Genomic DNA, 18,041 nt, shown 5'->3' on the forward strand with positions numbered 1-18,041 from the left:
CCCAGCCATCGCCAGCCCCTCCATGGAGCGGAAAGAGGCCCGTGGGGTCTCATCCACAAGGCCCCGGACCGCATGGCAGATGCTTCCGGGCCCTCCTCCCGCTAAGAGAGCAGAGGCTTCATATGCACCGGCTGTGGGACTTTGACATCCTCAAAGCATGTACGTGTTAGGAAGCTTCTTTGCAGGGACACCCCAAAGAGACATCATGGCGACTCTGGGCCCAGCGTTAGGAACCAAGAGGCCGGGTCAGCTGGAGTCTGGAGGAAGAGGGGACCAGCTCTGAGGAGGCTTCTGCGGAAGCAGGTGCAGGGAAAGACTCGAAGCGTGGGTCCCCAGGGCCTCTGTGGGACACAGCGCCATCTCTGCCCAGCACTCAGGAGCCCACGGCAATCCTGGCACGCCTATCTTAGGGCCCTGAGACCTTGGGCAAGTCGCGCTCTGAATCCCAACATCTGTTAAGTCCCTCTCCTGTAAAATAACTATGGCCCCAGAGGCTGGGGCTCCAGAGCAAAATGAAATGAAGCCTGGAGAGCCTGGTCTGTGAACTGAAAGCCCTGAGAAGGTGTAATGATGGCAGCGGGTGGGTTCCATCCGAACAAACCCCCCGCCCCCGCCGACACTCCCTACCCCCACCCAGAATGGAGTGACAGGGCAGGTAAGGTCCAAGATGACAAAGAACAGCACCTTCACCAAAGGGCAGGGCAGACAGACAAAGCGGGACCAGGGGCAGCTCCTTCACCTGCCCTGGGCACTCTTTATTCTGGCTTCCCCAAAAGGTCATGACACAGGTGGCCTGGCTGGACTGGGACCTCCCTCCAGAGAGTTCCACCCCTGCCCCTTGAGACGCAGTCACCCAAGAGCCAGGCCCCCCCCCAAGAATTCCCCAGGAACCGACCACTCACGACAGAGAGCCGTTGTCAGGGCAACCAAAGTCTTAACAACTTTGGCATTTCCACAACCTTTGATTGATCCAGTTCCCAAAATTTACATTACAATGAAACAGTATTTGCATTTAATTTATTTTAATTGGCTTTTACATAACTAAACCTCTGGGCTTCGCCCTGTTAATAACAACAAGAGCGAGGGAGTTTTTCCTAGGCGGACCGAAGAAAGCACGGAAGAAAGCTAATAATTTAGCGTTTTCATGTTTGGAAAAATTCTTCGCTGACTTTCTGGAAGTAGGTTTTTGCTTCAGTCTCCATTTTTTTCCTGAGAAGACAGTAGGACCTTCCCCAGGTTGGAGTTCATCCTTTAGACTATCCTGGCATCACACTGAGAGGGTAATCTGATTCGAATGCTTTCTGTGTCCGTTCAAGGCGTGTGGACCAGTGACAATGGAAGCACAGGTGAGTTCCAAGAGGAGCTCCAAGAGGTATCTTCCTCCCCACGGACACTTCCCTCCAGCCAGAGAGCAGGCACTGGGGGTGACTGTGTGTCGAATGAATGAATGAGGGCTAATTCTCATGGCCCGCGATCAAGGGCCATTCGGGATGGTGCTGGTTACTCGAGATTTTACTATTTTCATCCTGAGCGAGGTGTGGTTCGAGTCTGGAGACAGGGGTGCCTTTCTAGGGCTATAAGTATTAAGGGGGAAACTGTGAGGGGCTCACCTGGGAGCCTTCATCTGGAGCTGCCCCAGTCCCATCCCGCCAATGTCACTGAACATCCACCTCCGTGGCGAGGGGAGTTAACAGCCCCAGCGCGCCGCCTAACAGGGAACAGAGAGATGGACGGGAACACGTTTGGTCTCCACTCCCCAGGGGACTCTGCGTGCTGGGAAGAAAGACTTACTTTTTCATGCCATTCCCTCTAAAAGATGCTCTGATAATGACAGTAAAATACAGGCGCGCAGGGCGCAGGCAGGTGAAAAGGCATAAAGCTTCTCGAAGCTTCTTGAAGGACGTGTGGGGGCTCACCAGGTTGTGGGGGGAGGCGTCCTCTCTTCAAAGGATGAAAGTCAAGGTGAGTGTTCTCCTTCCCCATAACCCAAGAACCAAGAACCCAGATGGGGAACGCCCTGCTTGCTGAACACATCACTGATCTGAGCCCAGCCTGACTATCTGTATTTGAACAAGTGTTTTTAATCGGACCAGTAAGTTTCCCGGCTGCCTGACATACACTCAGCCAGTGACCCCCTCCTGGCAGACTCAGAAAGATGGAGAAGATCCAAGAGTCCCAGAGGACCGGTGAGCAGATACAAATTTCCATTTGTTTTGTGAGTCTCGGACAATAAGGTTCTCCGGGCCTCTGCTGCGGGCTGACACCTTGCAGGAGGGAAATGGGAACCCCAAGTGGGAGAAGAAAAAGGGCAGAAGACTCAGAATTTGGTTTCGGGGGAGGGGAGCGGGCATAAAGACCCAGCAAGGTAGACCTGCCGAGTGAGACCACCATGGGTCAGGGGCTACAGGATGTGAATATAAAAAGATTAATGATGACAAAGATGGGAACAGCCTTTCCACGAATATAGCACTTTACAGTTTACAAGAGTTCTAACGGCGATTTCTTACAACAATCCAGGGAGGGAGGGTTTTAGAATTCCCACATCAGATGAAGAAAGGGATTCCTGGGGCTGTGTTCCAGCAGACCCAAGGGACCTGCCTGGGGAAGCAACAGTAGGCGCTGTTTACACCTTGGGAAGGGGAGCAAGATAGGGACCTAGTCCACGCAGGTGCCTTTTCTCCTTTGGAAAAGAACAGTCTCTTCACTGTCCCTTAGAACAGAAGTCAGTCCAGTGTCAAGAAGAGACATCTTTAGCGCCACTCCCCACCGCTGGTGGCTCGGTCCATTAAGCACCCGACTCTTGATTTCAGCTCAGGTCTGGATCTCAGGGTTATGAGTTCAAGCCCCAGATTGGGATCCATGGTGGGCGCAGAGCCTACTTTAAAAAAAAAAAAAAAAAACAAGAAGAGACAGCTCTACTCTAGGGTCACCCTCTGCAGCTTGATGAGGCAGGAAGCCTCCTCGGGGCCCCGGGACCCTGAGGGTGGTTTTCTCATTCAGACGACAGCATCCTCTGCAGCATGACCGCTGGTCTAAGCACAAGGTGCGCAGAGGCTGGAGTCTGCCGCTTCCTCGACGTCCCCGACACCCAGTGTGGCCACCAGCTCTGCCCCGTGCCTACCGGCAGCCTCTGTAGGCTGTGACAAGCCCACTCGAGGTCCCCGCCAGTCAACAAGCTTGTGCAAAACAGGCCACCCAGTGGTGAGGCGGCACAGGTCCTTGCTTACTACAAACGTGCAGCAGGCAGGACAAAGAGGACATGCTTTCTCTGCGGAAGGAAGCATTCGGCAGGAGAGAGAGAGAGAGGGAGAGGGAGGCAGGGAGGCCCTCCACAAGCCTGCAGCCGCTGCTGCTGTGGAAGGCTGTCTGTGGCTCCGTGGCTGCTGGTGGAAGCTGCTGCCCATTGGCCCAGAGGCCCTCCTGGCTTCACGCTGTCTCCTTATGGGTCACAACCAGAACACCAGCCTGGCAAGGGCCGGGCCCCCAACATCGTGCTCACTGTTGGTCCCCAGGGCCCAGAGCCCAGCCCGGCGTACAAGACAAAGGAGTAGAACTAATTTGCCGAACTGTAGAGTAATCATCGTTGGCGCTAAAGAGAGCATCCCTAGCTTTAATAAAGATTTTGTTCTGGTTGATGTTTCCAGTAGGCGTTCCCTTGTTTTTTGTTTTTTGTTTTTTAGTGTTTCTGGCAGGTAAGGCAGGGGCACACAGCATTAACAATTAGACAAACAGAAAAGAGGGCAAAATCATGTCAGAAATCACTAGTCGAAGTCCACAAAACGTATGACCCTTCACATAATTTCAGAAAGAGAAGTCAGGCTTGCTCCTTTTCCAGGACAACTGGGAAACCACAGGGACACGCCCAGTCTCCATGGTAACCTACCTGTTTTCAGTGATTTGGAGGGCTTCCTTCCTGCCTCCATGTGGAATCCTACAATAAACTGAGGACCCAGCTTTCAAAAATAATAATTTCTGAACACTGTAGCCAGACTAATTTTTTTTTAAAATATGGGTTCCTTATGGTTAAGATCCTGACATAGTCCACCCGATGTGTACGGAATTTTGCTGACAACTATTTTCTAGCTCAGGATCAGAAATACGGACCTCAGACCATAAAGCTGTGATTTTTTTTTTTTTTTTTAAATTTCAAATCCAGGGAACTAAACTATAGGCAGACTCTGAGCTAGGAGCAGAGGCAACATCTGGTATTTCACATTATATGGCCAGCCACCAGGATCTCTCCCTCATTCACCCTGAAATTTATCCCTCATGTTGGCCAAGTCCTCTGATGACTGGCCTCAACTTCATAACCTCCCACTGCTGACTCAGTATCCTGGACTCGGGAAGATCGAACCTCTGAAAAAAAAAAAAAAGCAGCCTAAGAAGCGTCTGGAGCAATGCCACCAAAAGTCAGGCAAGGCCCTAACAAGGGCTGCGGGGGTCCTGCTCCCCAGCCAGTAAGGAAACACGGTCAACCCAACATCAACCCAATACCAACCCCAGTCAACACAAGGTCCGAGGCCCGAGCAGCACAGACAGTGGGGAAGACTCGCCTCCAACTGGAAGAGGATGAAGACCAGCGGCTCTGCTCTCGGGCGGGCATGAAGCCAGGGAGGTCACGGATGGGGAACAGAAGAAGTTATTTTCAAAAAGGGAGCTGAACAGCAGCCTAACCGACAAACAGCAAGGAGATCCCCCCTGGAGGACGGCCACGGTGCTGAACACCTGGTGGTGAGAAAACCAAAGGCAAACCAGTAAGAGCCGAGCCCAGCCATGGGCGGGGTGAGGACACCCACCACCTCATTCAAACACTCTGGACAGACCCTGTGGGAGCCACAGAGGCTCTTCCAGATCAAGAAACAAAGGGAACCCCCGAATTCGAACAAGTAAAAAAGCAGCAGCATATTCTCGACCTTAAACAAACTCTACCCGTTGCCATGTTGAAATGGTGAGTTTCTAAGAAGGCTCACAACATTCTTCTTCATACCCAGTTAATCAAGTTACTCCGCATCGAATTTAGATGAGATCAGCAAATTCTAATGATGCATCACGATAAATTTCCATTAATTCAAATCATCACAACTATGGAATTCATGGGTTCCAGACAGTCTGACTATAAAAAGAAAGTTTGCTAAGCAAATAACAGGGTAAACAAGGTTATCAGAGGAATGTGTCCTTGGGGTTCCTTTTAAAACCTTTTTTTCCTTCTAGTTGCAAGAGTAATACACAGCTATTGGTGAAAATTCAGAGTGTAGAGGAATATGAAAAGGCAGGGAAGGGAAACCACTCATGATCCCATCAGCCTCAACCACTGCTGAAAGTTCGGTGTATGCCCTTCTCGTGTTTTCTTTTTTTTCCCCCTCATAAACATAACTGGAATGAAACCGTCCATATAGTTCTATACCTTGCTCCCCAGCCCTGTATATATTGAAATGCCTAAATTGCTTGTTTTTAACCCCTTTAGCAAAAACCTAGCAGCCTATAACCATAAATGTGCTCATTTCAAAGAATTATTTTTTGAATTTTATTTATTTGTTTGTTTGTTTATTTATGGGGTTGGGAAGAGCACAGGGAGAAGGGCGGAGAGAGAGAATAGACTCTTGAACAGACTCTGGCCTGAACACAGAGCCCAACACAGAACTCGATCTCATGACCCTGACGGACCTGAGCCAAAACCCACAGTTGGCTGTTTAGCCCACTGAGCCGCCCAGGTGCCCCTCAAAGAATTCTCAATAATTAAATTAGCTCAGTTAATTCAGGAGTTTGTGTTATCGTACGCTTTTGTCCAAGAATAACACAATTCCTTGTCTTCTACAATACTCCCTAATTCTCCCTGAGTCATGGTTAATCAAAACAGAAAGTTGAGTCTACCAGTTTGGTGGTATCAGCAGTAAGGGCCTCCCAGCAAGAAGAGAGCTGCACCATTACAAAAAGGAGGGCTCTGTCTTCGACACTGGTTTTCCCTGGGTGTGTCCTCTTAAAGGGATAGTCAAGAGCTCCTGAATCACGCACCGGATCCAGGGCCTGAGAACTTGGCGGCTCCACCGCCAGACTTCTGTGCTCCCACCAACGTCGCTCACCACCTTTGTACCATGAGCCCATCCTCTTCGTTCATATACAGCACCGGTCCTGGGACAGGAAGTTACAGGAACGTGCTGAATGACGGAGGGGTAGATGAAACATACAGAGGTCACCTCCCCAAGTTCAGTATCCTCTGACCCTTCCCCTTCCTTCTCATCTGTGTGCCACAGGCTTGTCCCTCTACAGAACCAGCTTCTTCTGAATCAAGGTGCCAGCCCATGAAATAGCACTTACTAAGGTGTTTGTGCTTTCTAGAACGTTCATTTTTTTTGCAGTCAGTTGAGCTAGGAAAATTCTCTCCATGCTTATGTTGGGTGTGCCCCATAACTCAAGTTTACATTTTTTTTTAAGATTTTATTTTTAAGTGGCACCTGAGTGGCTCAGTTGGTTAAGCGTCTACCTTCAGCTCAGGCCATGATCTCTAGGTCTTGAGATCGAGCCCAGCACTGGGCTCCCTGCTCAGTGGGGAGTCTTCTTCTCCCTCTCCCACTGCCCCCTGCTCGTACTATCTTTCTCCCCCTCAAGTGAATAAAGCCTTGATAGAAAAAGGATTTTATTTTTACGTAATCTCCACACCCAACGTGGGGCTCGAACTCACAACCCTGAGATCAAGAGTTGCATGTTCCGTGGACTGAGCCAGCCAGGTGCCCCCCAAATTTACATTTTTGAACATTTTTCCTGAACTGTAGAGCTGATAGAGAATGCAGAGATTACCTAGTCCCAAGCTCCATTCGACAAACCAAGAAACTGCGATCTAGAGAGGAAAAACCACTCATGCCAAGTTAAAGCCAGACATTGACAATCAGATGGGGCTCGTTCCGCCAGCCCAGAAAACCCTGATGGCTTCTACACCGCGGTGCTGCAATTTTAGCGAATGGGAAAAACACTTGCCATCAGTGATGAGCACAGAAAATAGTGCTGCCCCGCCGATCACACATCCAGCCTGCAAAGCAGGCCCTTTTGGCAAAGGCATTGAGGTTAAATACTTCAACTCCCCCACCATCCTCCCGCTGACGGAAGGGAGCCGTGGTTTAGGCACACATCTGGGCATCCACTGTGTTCCAGGTTCTGTGCCAGGAATGGGGGGCCAGGGAGGAGAGAAATCCACAAGGTCCTACATGCAAAGAGGCCCACTGCCCTAGGAGAGGCAGACAAGCACAGTGCACAACCAGGGAGGTGAGATTCCAACCAGCACTGGTGAAGAGGGCCAGCAAAGGGCCTACACAATACAACAGGGGCCAAATTTATCCTCCCTGGAAGGGCCATGTGGAGCTCAACAGACTAGGAACCACTGGGTCTCTCCTGGGCCTGCAGGCAGGTGATTTCTCAGTCAAGGAGACTTAACTGGAATTGGCTCATGAGACTTTGGAGGCTTAAGAGTCCCACAACCTCCCAACTGCAAGCTAGAAACCCAGGAAAGCTGGTGTTATTCAGTCCAACTCCAAAGGCCCGAAAATCAAAGGAGCTGATGGTCTAAGTGTCAGTCCGAGTCCAAAGGCCAGAGAACCAGGAGCTCTGATCTCCGAGGGCAAGGGAAGACGGACACTCCAGCTCAAGTAAAGCGAATTCCACCTTCCCCCTCATTTTTGTTGTATTCAGGCCCTTGGGGATTGAATGATGCCTGCACATACTGTGGAAGGGGGTCTCCCTTATTCAATCTACCAATTCAAATGATTATCTCTTTTTTTTTTAATCAGAGAGAGAGGGAGAGCGAGCAAGCGAGCACAGGCAGACAGAGTGGCGGCAGAGGGAGAAGCAGGCTCCCTGCTGGGATGCTGGGATCATGACCTGAGCCGAAGGCAGAGGCTTTAACCCACTGAGCCACCCAGGTGTCCCACAAATGCTTATCTCTACCAGAAACATCCTCACAGACACACCCAGAAATACAGTTTTACCAGTTATCTGGGCATCCCTTAGCCAAGTCAAACTGACACATAAAATTAACCATCACAGGTGGGATTTTTCCAAGAATATTCCAGATCAATGAGTCTTGTGAAGCCTTTGTTAGAGTAACATTCCATCACCCACCCATTTGGGTTCTCTATGCCTACCACCATCTTGTACTAACTCTCCTCATGACCCTCCTAACAGTAGGTGTCCCCACACAACCTGTCGACAAAGAACAGCTCACTCAACAGAAACGGGCTCTATGAAGCAGTGACCCAAACATGAGGAAGGAATGTGGAGACTGGATGGGGTGTTGATGGCGGCGGCGAAGGTGATGATGACGACAGCGATGTTGATGATGACAGTGATGGTGGTAACGGTGACAGTGATGATTATGGTGAGGAGGAGGATGATGGTTATGGCAATGACGACGGTGGTGACGGTAATGGTGGTAATGATGGTAGTGATGAGGAGGAGGAAGGTGATGGTAATGATAGTGATGGTGGTGATGGCAGCGATGAGGAGGAAAAGAATGATGATGGTGATGGTGGTGATGATGGTGACGATGGTGATGGCAGTGATGATGATGGTGATGGTGGTGCTAATGGTGATGACAGTGATGAGGAGGAAGAAGAGAATGATGATGGTGAAGGTGATGGTGGTGATGACGATAGGATGATGATGGTGAGGAGGAGGGAAGGAGGAGGAAGGTGATGGTAATGATGGTGATGATGGTGATGAGAAGAGGATGATGGCGGCGATGGTGGTAGTGATGGTGAGAAGGAAGAGGATAGTGATGGTGGTAGAGAGGGCGATGGTGGTGATGAGGAAGATGACGGTGATGGTGGTAATGACGGTGAGGAGAAGGGGAGGAGGATGGTGATGACAGTGATGACAGTGATGGCAGTGGGGGATAGTGATGGTGAGACTGATAACACGGGTATGCTGGGAAGCCAGCATGTGGCCCGGGACAAAGCACAGGGGAAGGGGAAATGGGCCACAGTGAGATCTTCACACTGCTTGGGGGGCCCTGGCCGAGAGGACCTGGAATTCCTCACCTGTGCTACAAACCCCCTCCCCCTACTTCCTCCAACGACAGCAAAAATCACTCCCAAATGCATGAGCTTTCTCCTCACAGCCAGCTCTGAAAACAATCAGCCAGGCCATTTGTTTTGAGGGCAGATAATAGCGTATCACCAAGAACATAAGCTAATAAAAGCGGCAATTCTTTATCCCACCTTCAGAGATAAAGAGGAGGGACAAACACACCCCAGAAAATAAGAATAGGCCCTAAGGGCCAAAGGTGCAGCGTGAACGAAAGCCAAGCCGAAAGCCAAGCCGAAAGCCGAGCCTCAACACCTGTCCCAGGCCTCTTCCTACCTTCCCGTACTTACAAGAAAGACACCCAAAGAAGGCAAAGCAGCCAACAGATTTCGTCTCCCACCCTTGGAAGCCGAGCCAGACTGTCCAGGCTGCGTCACCAAGCATGGGATTGGCACTGCATGACTGAGGATTTTTAATAAAGGCTTATTCCTGCGACTGCCGCCCCACGCTTTGAGAGGGCTGAGAGAGAGCGAGCGAGAGAGCGAGAGAGCCACCAGTCCTGCCCACCCACAGCCCTGCCTTGGGCCCACGGTTGGGGCACAGGCTTTTCTAGACATCCCACACTCACTCTGGCAGGAGTGACTCCCCAGCCCCACATGTAAATACAGAAAACCGTACGATGTTGGAAATGATCTGTTTTTAAACCCAGATGATTGATTTTGAGAGGTTCTCGCTTCCCTCCAAAAATGGATTGCAGCACGGCAAAGGGAAAGGATGGGAGTGACAGGGAAGGGTGGGGAGCTGTCGTCAATTCTATTTTCTGGAAACGTCTGTTAAATGCACAGGAAGGAAGCAGGGACTTGAGCATTTTGCTGCTGGAGGGGGAATAAACGTGCTGTGATCCAGACACACAGCCACAGAGAATCGAAACGCTGCCGGTGTTCCCAAGAGTCTCCAAGCACATTAGCACGCTCGCAAGCCAACCCAAAAAATGGTTCCAACCACTCTTGGAGGCAGGGGATCAAGAGATCAGGGCCTCCCTGGGTCTGAGGAACAACCTACCTAGATCTGCAGAATGACCTCGCCCAGATCGCTTTGGGCAGCTCCCCCCTCCCCCCGAGTGCACCACGGCTGTGTCAGAGACCCTCAGAAAGCCTTCTGAGAAGACATGAGCCGGGCAATCCAAGATGGCAGCTCCCTGACCTCCAAATCATGGCCCGCACCAGCTCCCTTCTGGAGGCCTTCACACACACGCACAGGCTCTCACAACAAATGCTTTGCTCCTACAGCCTGGGTCAAAAGGTGCCCAATAAACCAAATATGAGAAGAAAACCTTAGTGGCAGAGGAGGAACGCCTTCCGGGAACGTTAAATAGCAATAATGGCCGCCACTTAACCACAGACACGTACGTGACCAGTTGATGACTCCTCCACAACAACTCTACATCCACGTCCCACGTGCAGTCTAACATGGCCCCGGAATCCCTTCATGAACAGGCTCAGAAAGCATCACCCAGAAGATAAATGACGGAACAGAGCCTGACTCAAACCCAGGCCTGCCGGACCCCAACATCCGCCATCTTCCGAAAGACACAAGACACTCTTGCTGTCTACCGAGAAAGTTCTCTGCCTCAGCGGGAGAGAGACACCATTTGTGCTTTCTGTTTAGTTTTGTTTGTTATCCCTACTGGAGTGCTTTCCTTTTGTTTTTGTTTTTGTTTTTAATTTTGTTAGTTAACAGTGAAGAGAGACCATTTGGGACCCAGTGGCCTACACACCCGACCCAGATCTGCCTGTCTGTACATTTCTGTGACTCAATTCGCAATCTGCAAAATGGGTCTTCTCCTCTGCTTTTCCTTGAAGAACAAAAATAACCCAAGAAGGGAAGTTCTTCTGAAATGCACAACCCAGGCAAGTGCCCTCCCGTCCCAGGGCCCCTGTCTGTCTACTAGGGCCCCTGTCTGTCTACCTCCCGGGAGACCTCCCTGCGCCCACGCACGCTTACATCACTGCTACCCCGTCAGCTGTGAGCCAAGTACTGGGGCAAATGGAGAAGCGCCAGGCACCGCTCATGCCCTATAAGGAACTTCCATGGCTTGGAGACCCTGACAAGAGAAACTGAACATCACTCTGGAAAAAGCCCCAGAAGGGCAGATCCTGGCTACCAAACAGGGGTGGGAGAGAACTTGACCTGACTTCATTCTTGGTTCTTCTCCTTGCCCAAGGTTTTGGGTGAGTTGGTGTGCTCCAGGCATCCTAGATTTTCTCATTTAAAAAATGGGTTTAGAGTGCCTGGGTGGCTCAGTGGGTTAAGCCTCTGCCTTCGGCTCAGGTCATGATCTCAGGGTCCTGGGATCGAGGCCCGCATCGGGCTTTCTGCTCAGCAGGGAGCCTGCTTCCCCCTCTCTCTCTGCCTGCCTCTATGCCTACTTGTGATCTCTGTCAAATAAAAAAATAAAATCTTATAGATAGATAGATAAATAAATAATGGGTTTGACCCCTTTTGCCTCACTCTGTACTTTAAATCCGAACCCCCCTGCTGGATACTCAGGAGCCCACAAAAGAAATGGGGGGGAGCAACTTCACCTGAGCGCAGAGCAGACAACAGGCCCTGGGAGCAGACCAGGGGCCCAGCGCTGTGCTAGGGGAGGGATAGGGGCCAGAAGGACCAAGTCAGGGCGTCAAAGAGCTGGCCGGCCCACCTGCGGGCGAGCACCGAGCCTCTTTGATCCGCCTGAGGGAGCAACCAATTCTCAATGGAAAACTCCAGGAAAGCCTCAAGGAGAAGGCTCTGCAGCCAAATCTATAACTGAGAGGGAGGAAGAAAAGGCAGATGTAGAGACAGAAAGCCCATTGGCGGTTGCCTGGGGATGGGGGCGGGGACAGAGAGTGACAGAAAAACGGGCAGGAGGGAGCTTTCTGGGGTGATGCAAAGGTTCTAAAACTGGATTGTGGTGACGGCTGCACAATTCTGTAAATTTACTGAAAAGTACTGGATTGTACATTTGAAATGGGTACACTTCACGGTATATAAACTGTATCTCAATAAAGCTGTTAGTTAAAAAGATTTTTTTTCCCCCAAGGATGAGCAGGAGTTTAGCCAATAAAGAAGTTTGGGTGGGAGAGAAGAAAGGCAGGTGCTGTGGCAACCCCGCCAGGCTCACCCTCCTGGTCCCACCTCCCCCCAGACACCTGCACCCCTTCCAGCACAGCTGGGAGCCAGCACCCCCCCTCACCCCCTCCCGCCCCCCAGCCCAGGGGGAGGTGCTTCCTTGGAGCTCTTGTCAAGGTCTGAGAGCTCCTCAGGCCGGCTCCCCCACCCGCAGCCCAAGCTGGGCTCTGGCAGGGAGGAAGCCTGGGTCTGGGTTTCAGAGTCTAGGCTTGAAGCAAGGCACCCAGCAGGTGTCTTACAGAGCAAGAGCATGAACTGGGGGTGGGGGACTGGAGGGGCGGGGACCACAGTGTAGAGTGAGATGAGAAAATCTGTTTCCCACAGTGATCTGATGACAGCAATGACCCAGGTGGAAGCAGGGCCCCAGGATAAGGGATGAGAAAGCTCAGCCCTGTAGGGACAGGAGTCGTGGGTCAGAGAGGAGGGCTCGGGCCTCAGAGGACTGACCATCTCAGGATTCCTGGACGAAGAAAAGGGGAAAGAGCCCAGAAACACTCCTGAGATTTCTAGCTGTAATGAACGAGTAGGCAAGAGGCAATCACTACAACAGGCAGAGGGACCCACTTGGAGGAAAGTTCTGGGCTCTGCTTTGATGTGGAGCAGCACAGAGCATGTACCACAGGGCTGGGTCTGAGCGTGGGGAGAGCTCAGGTCTGCTCACCTGCCAGCGCACAGACGTGAGCCCAGGTGACAGGAGAGCACGTAGAACGGTGCCGAAGGGACCCCTCCGTGGCCGAAAGAGGCACAGAGCAAAGGAAGCTTCCAGCTGGGGCATCAGGGTCCTGAGGCAATCGAGGGAGCATCCCAAGGGAACCGCACACCCCCCAAAGCCTTCCTCCTGTCTGCAGATCACAGCAGCCTTACCCGGGGAATACAAACTTAACTAGCCTGAGTGCTTCTTAGGCAAAGGTCACCGACCCATCCCTTGCTCCTCAGAAACTTCTGGTCGAGTGAGGCAGGTGGGACTGATGCCAGCACCCGACCCATCTCCTGGCTTCCTGCCAACCTGAGGGATACCTCAAGAGCTCAAAGCAACAGGTATCTGGAAAACACGGCTGCTGGATTAGCAGGGGAGGGCGGGGTGCCCTTTGGCTTATGAAGGTAAATGAAAGGGTGCCCAGGCAGCTCAGTCAGTGAAGCGTCTGCCTTCAGCTCAGGGGTCGTGATCTCAGGGTCCTGAGATGGAGCCCCGAAGCGGGCTCCCTGCTTCAGCGGGGGCGTCTATCTCTTCCTCTCTCTCTGCTCTCCGCCCCTGCTCATGCGCTCCCTCTCACTCACTTGCTCTCACTCTCAAATAAATAAATAAAATCTTTAAAAAAAAAAAAAAAAAAGGTAGATGAAAAGAGCCCCAAGAAAACATCTTTGCCCACCTGATGCCAGGAGGGCGACAGGAAGAGCCTGGGATCTCTCCGTAAGTGTCTTTAGTTAGTCATGCCTCATAAATGCAGAGATATGAAGCTCTGCCTCTGAAATTCAATTATACTTGAAAGGACATGGCCGAGGCAGGGCTCTCTTAAAGGATTTACTGTGCTTTCCTGATGATAAAAAAAATAATAATAATTCTTTAGACTTGCACCTTGCTCATCAGTGCCTAAGAAACGTTCACTGTCAAACCATACTGATTACCTGAAGTTACATTAAAACCCGTGCCACTAGATTCCAACCTTTTTTTTGGGGGGGGGGGTGGAAAGTGATTTGAAAGAAACATTTCCCCCCAACCCTCATGGAGCAAGAGTTACCGGACAGCCCCTAAGCCTGTTCTGCTATCTCCATATACCACTACCTGCCATCCCCTGATTAGGAACTCCATCCAAAGGGAAGAGGACAAGAGCCAAGTGAGATGCACAGCCTTACGTGTGGGCGGGGAAAACACCAAAGAAATCCAATGAGACTGTAGGAGAATGGTGAATCCCAAGGTAGACAGAGCACAATTAAGGTTGGTAAGCGCCCTCCTTCCACAAACACAATGACATCCGGGACTGACACACTAGCAAAACACACCTAATCCCCCACTGATCCCAGGCTGGCCGAATCACAAACTGGAAAGACTGTCCCCTCACAAACAAGCTTGGTTTAGGGCTTGCTGGCACACTCAGTTCTAACACAAACCTGATCCTCATCTAGATGAAATGTCAGCTGCCGAACAGCTTACCCGCGTAGTGCCAAATAACTGTGGGGCTCCTTAATAGTATCCCGGATTAACACCAGTCCCCAAGTGACCTAGGCTCTTTGTCACTTACAAGTGGCCATACAAGGTCCCAGGGTAAGTTGGGACAGGGGGAAGGACCACAGGCCTAAGGGGGAGACAGACTGCCTGATACACAAACGCTCAGTAGGGTATTCTACGGGAAAAAGCAAGTCTTACAAGTAAGTGTGCACATGGAGCCAAATAAGGCAGTGGGTCCAAGCCCCCCACCCCCCAGGACCCCCCTCCCCAAAAGACAGCACTACTGCTTTACCAGGATGAAACTCCAGAGCAGCTCCAGGTAGAGACCGAGCTCAGGAAGGAGCCCCCCCCCCTTGGGGACTATGCACTAAGGCAAAGCCACTCCTTGTCCCTCAACAGCTTGTATTTCTAATTCTGCACAGCCCAGAGGCCAGAAAAAGGCATTAAGATAAAATTCTGAAGGCATTAGTCTGAGCTCCTTTCTATCTCTTAGAGTTTCCCTCTAGAGGGCTTATTGGAAATGAACGGATCACCAGCTCAGGTTTGGGCAAATCTCTGTTCTTCTGGGGGTCCGACCTGTTGTTTCTCCACAAGTCTGAGCTTCCAGGCATCTGATGGCCAATGCCAGGTGTCCCAAATTATTATCACACGTTGACATTTATTTTTCACCTTGCGGAAAGCATCCAAGTGGGACCCGAAGGGAGCAGGCAAGGCTAAAAGTCAGCACATCCCAAGGCAGGCAGGCAGGAGGCAGAGCCCCCGGGCCTTCCCTCCAGCACATTATCCAACAAAACCTCAAGAGCTCAGTAATTAGAGGCGCTCTCAAAAGTGAAACAGAAATAGATCTAGGGCCAAAGCAATGGTTTGCTTGAGACAAAGGGCTGGTTTTAAGCAGGAAAATACAAAAACAACAACCCCAACAACAAACAGCCCAGCTTTTGGTCTGTCTTCTGAGCTAAGAAAGCCAGCCTGATTTTTTTTTCCCCATTATTACTCAATCTGATTATGGGGAAGACAGTAGGATTCAGATGAAAAGCCCTTTTCTCCTCTAGGTTATAAAATCATTTTCTGCAACAGAAAAAATGCAGGTTGCATTCTAACTGTGCCCCTCACACCCAATCAGATGAACACTTGGCTCCTCCAGGTCCCCCGGCCTGCCGTCACCGCCAAGACCTCAGCTTTTGGGGCCGGCAGAAGACAGACCAAGCAAGAGCTTTCTGTTCCTGTGTCATAAAATCCTGCAAAGGATTCCAGCTTTCCTGAGCACACCCACGGGGGGGGGGGGGGGGGGGGCCCGCAGGTGACCCTGGGAGACAGATCCCATCCCTAGACACAGGCCTGCTGCTCAGCCCCACGCCAAGCCCCCATGCCCCTTCCAGGCCCATGCTCCATTTTGAGAAAACCATGCACCATGCCCTCCGCAACTCCCTTCTCAAAAGCTTATTTGTTTTTCCGACTGGGAAGGGTCCTGAGAGAAAAAAAGAAACCACAGCGATGGAGGGAAGGAATCACCAGCTCTGGCAGAAGGCAGCAGGCCAGCCCGGGCCACCTGGCCCCGCTGGGTCTAGCAAGCGCGATGCTGCAGTCGGCAGGACTCTCCCTGAGAGCAAATCGCGGTTCCAGGGTGTGCGCGTTCACTGCAGTTCAGTGTTACGTAGTAGTAGGCTTCGAACTAAATATTTTAAAAATTAAGGTGTAGGACTAGGAGGAAGGATCCCCCAGATCCCTGGGCTCCTGCCTAAGGCTGATCAACAGAACGACCCTTGGGTGGAAGGGGGGAGGGTAGGAGGGTCCGACGCGGAGGCCCCAGGCAGGACTTACGGTCCTGGCAAACACCCTCCTCTAGGGGGACTCGGTATCGGCCGGGAGTCAAGGGGATGGCGTTCAGCTTGACCAGGCCCGGCCAGGATGCCCTGGGAGCCCGAGGTCCGTCTCTGCAGGGAGCGCCACTTTCACGCCCTGACTCTGTGAGCCGCAAGCCCCGGGGACTAGGCACTTGTTGAACAAAAAGGCTCCCGACTCATTCAGCAGCCGCCGCAGTTGGCCAGGAGAGGGACCCCCAGCTCGGGCGCGGGAGCCTTCCCTGCTGCACGCCCGAGGCGGCGGCGCCAGGGAGGTGCGGCGAGCAGGCAGCGCAGCCGGCAGCCTAAACTTTCTCGAACCTCGGTGCTTCGCAGTTAAGTTAGGGGCGTGATGGGTGGGGGTGGGGGATGCAATAGCCCCACCCACGATAAAGAATTAAAAAAAGGGTTAAAAAAAAAAAAGAGAGAGGCACTAATTGACACTAATTCAATTAACTTAGCACCTACTATGTGCCAAGCACTGGGCCAAGAGCCATCTTTGGTGCGTTCTCCTCTGAAATGTCACGGCAGACCCCGAGGGAGGAACTGTCCCCGTTTGCTAGAGAAGCAAACCTCTACCGGAGAAGGTGGGGTGTCTGGCCCAGGTCGCAGTGCGAGTCACGGCGAGGCCGGGGCTCCTAACTCCCGAGCACGGCTCTGTCCGTCGCCCCTCGGCCTAGTGGGCAGGGAGCAGACGGCCGCCGAGCCGGTCCCCTCCCCTGGCCGGAGCGCACCTGCCACCCACGTGGGCCGCACGGACCGGCCCCCCAGGGGACTAGCCCACGCTGCCCCAAAGGCCCGCGCTAGCTCCTTCGGATGCCAGCTGTCCCCGGGGCCCCTGGAGCTCCGCACTGCGCCGGCCGGCGGGGGACAGAGGGCTCCGCACGCAGGGATGGACTGCCCACGCCCACCCGGCTGCCCGCGCCCCACGCGCAGCCGCTCACACCGGCCACCCGCCCCGCACCCGTCCCCACCAGCAACTGCGCCCGGACACACAATTCCACAAACGCAACCCAAGATGTGCACACCCACTGTACACACGGATCCCCACGAGGACACGCCATTCCAGGGATACACCACCGTCCGCGGTCACCCACAACTCCACGACGCAAATAGGCACCCCCAACACACACGCGCGGACACACACACACACACACACACACACGCAGAGAGCCCGATCGCAGCTCACGCCGGTGCACACGCCCGCACTGCCCGCAGCCGGCAGCTCCCCGCTGCCCTACCTGCTCCGGCGCAGGACGCGGTCCGCCGGCTTCCCGAGCCCAAGTTCGGCGCAGCTGGTGCTGGGGCGGGCGCGGGCCGCTGCCCGGGACGAGCGCGCCGAGGCCGGGAGGGTGGCTAGGAGCGCGGGCCTCCGTGCGCCCGCAGCCTCCGCGCCGGCCCTGCGCTCATCTCCTCCCAGAAAAACAAAAGGAAGCCGGCAGCGAGGGAGGGAGCGAGGTGGAGACGCCCGCCCGTCCGCCGGTCCGCCCGTCCGCCGCCTGCAGTCGCCGCGGCCCGCCCGCCAGCGCCGGGAAGGAAGGGACTTGAAGGCGGGACCCGGAGGCGGAGGCCGGGGGCGGGGCGTGCGGCCGGGGCTGGCGCTCAAGTTTCCTGCGGACCCGCCCCCGCCCGGCCACGCCCCCCAGACTTGGCCCCGCCCACCAAGCCCTCTCAGGTCGCGCCCCTGTCCCTAGCCACGCCTCTTGCTGGGTGCCGGGCCTCGGAGCGGTCCCGGCCGGGTCGGTCCCTGCGCTTTAGCGCGCTCTCCGCCCAGGCTAGGCCCTGACCCGGCCCCAGGCCTGGTGGATTTCGGGGCAGGAGCGGAGCTGAGCACCGGATCCGCCTCCCTA

General features: G+C 53.2%; 1 protein-coding gene across 3 annotated transcripts in view; it reads right to left on the reverse strand.

Moving 5' to 3' along the window:
- The window catches only part of HPCAL1 (hippocalcin like 1), a 106,859-nt gene extending 89,184 nt beyond the window's left edge, over positions 1-17,675 (reverse strand). For 2 of the 3 annotated variants that reach the window (XM_044262082.1, XM_044262081.1), the window contains exon 1: positions 17,433-17,675. The gene's annotated coding sequence lies outside the window, so the exon portion shown is untranslated. Of the gene's footprint in view, positions 1-9,362; positions 9,411-17,432 lie in introns of those variants that run through there. The other variant, XM_044262083.1, reaches the window with a different exon arrangement.
- Between the last annotated feature and the right edge of the window lie 366 nt (positions 17,676-18,041).

This window comes from Neovison vison, chromosome 8, assembly GCF_020171115.1.
Source record: "Neovison vison isolate M4711 chromosome 8, ASM_NN_V1, whole genome shotgun sequence".
Taxonomy (NCBI): domain Eukaryota; kingdom Metazoa; phylum Chordata; class Mammalia; order Carnivora; family Mustelidae; genus Neogale; species Neogale vison.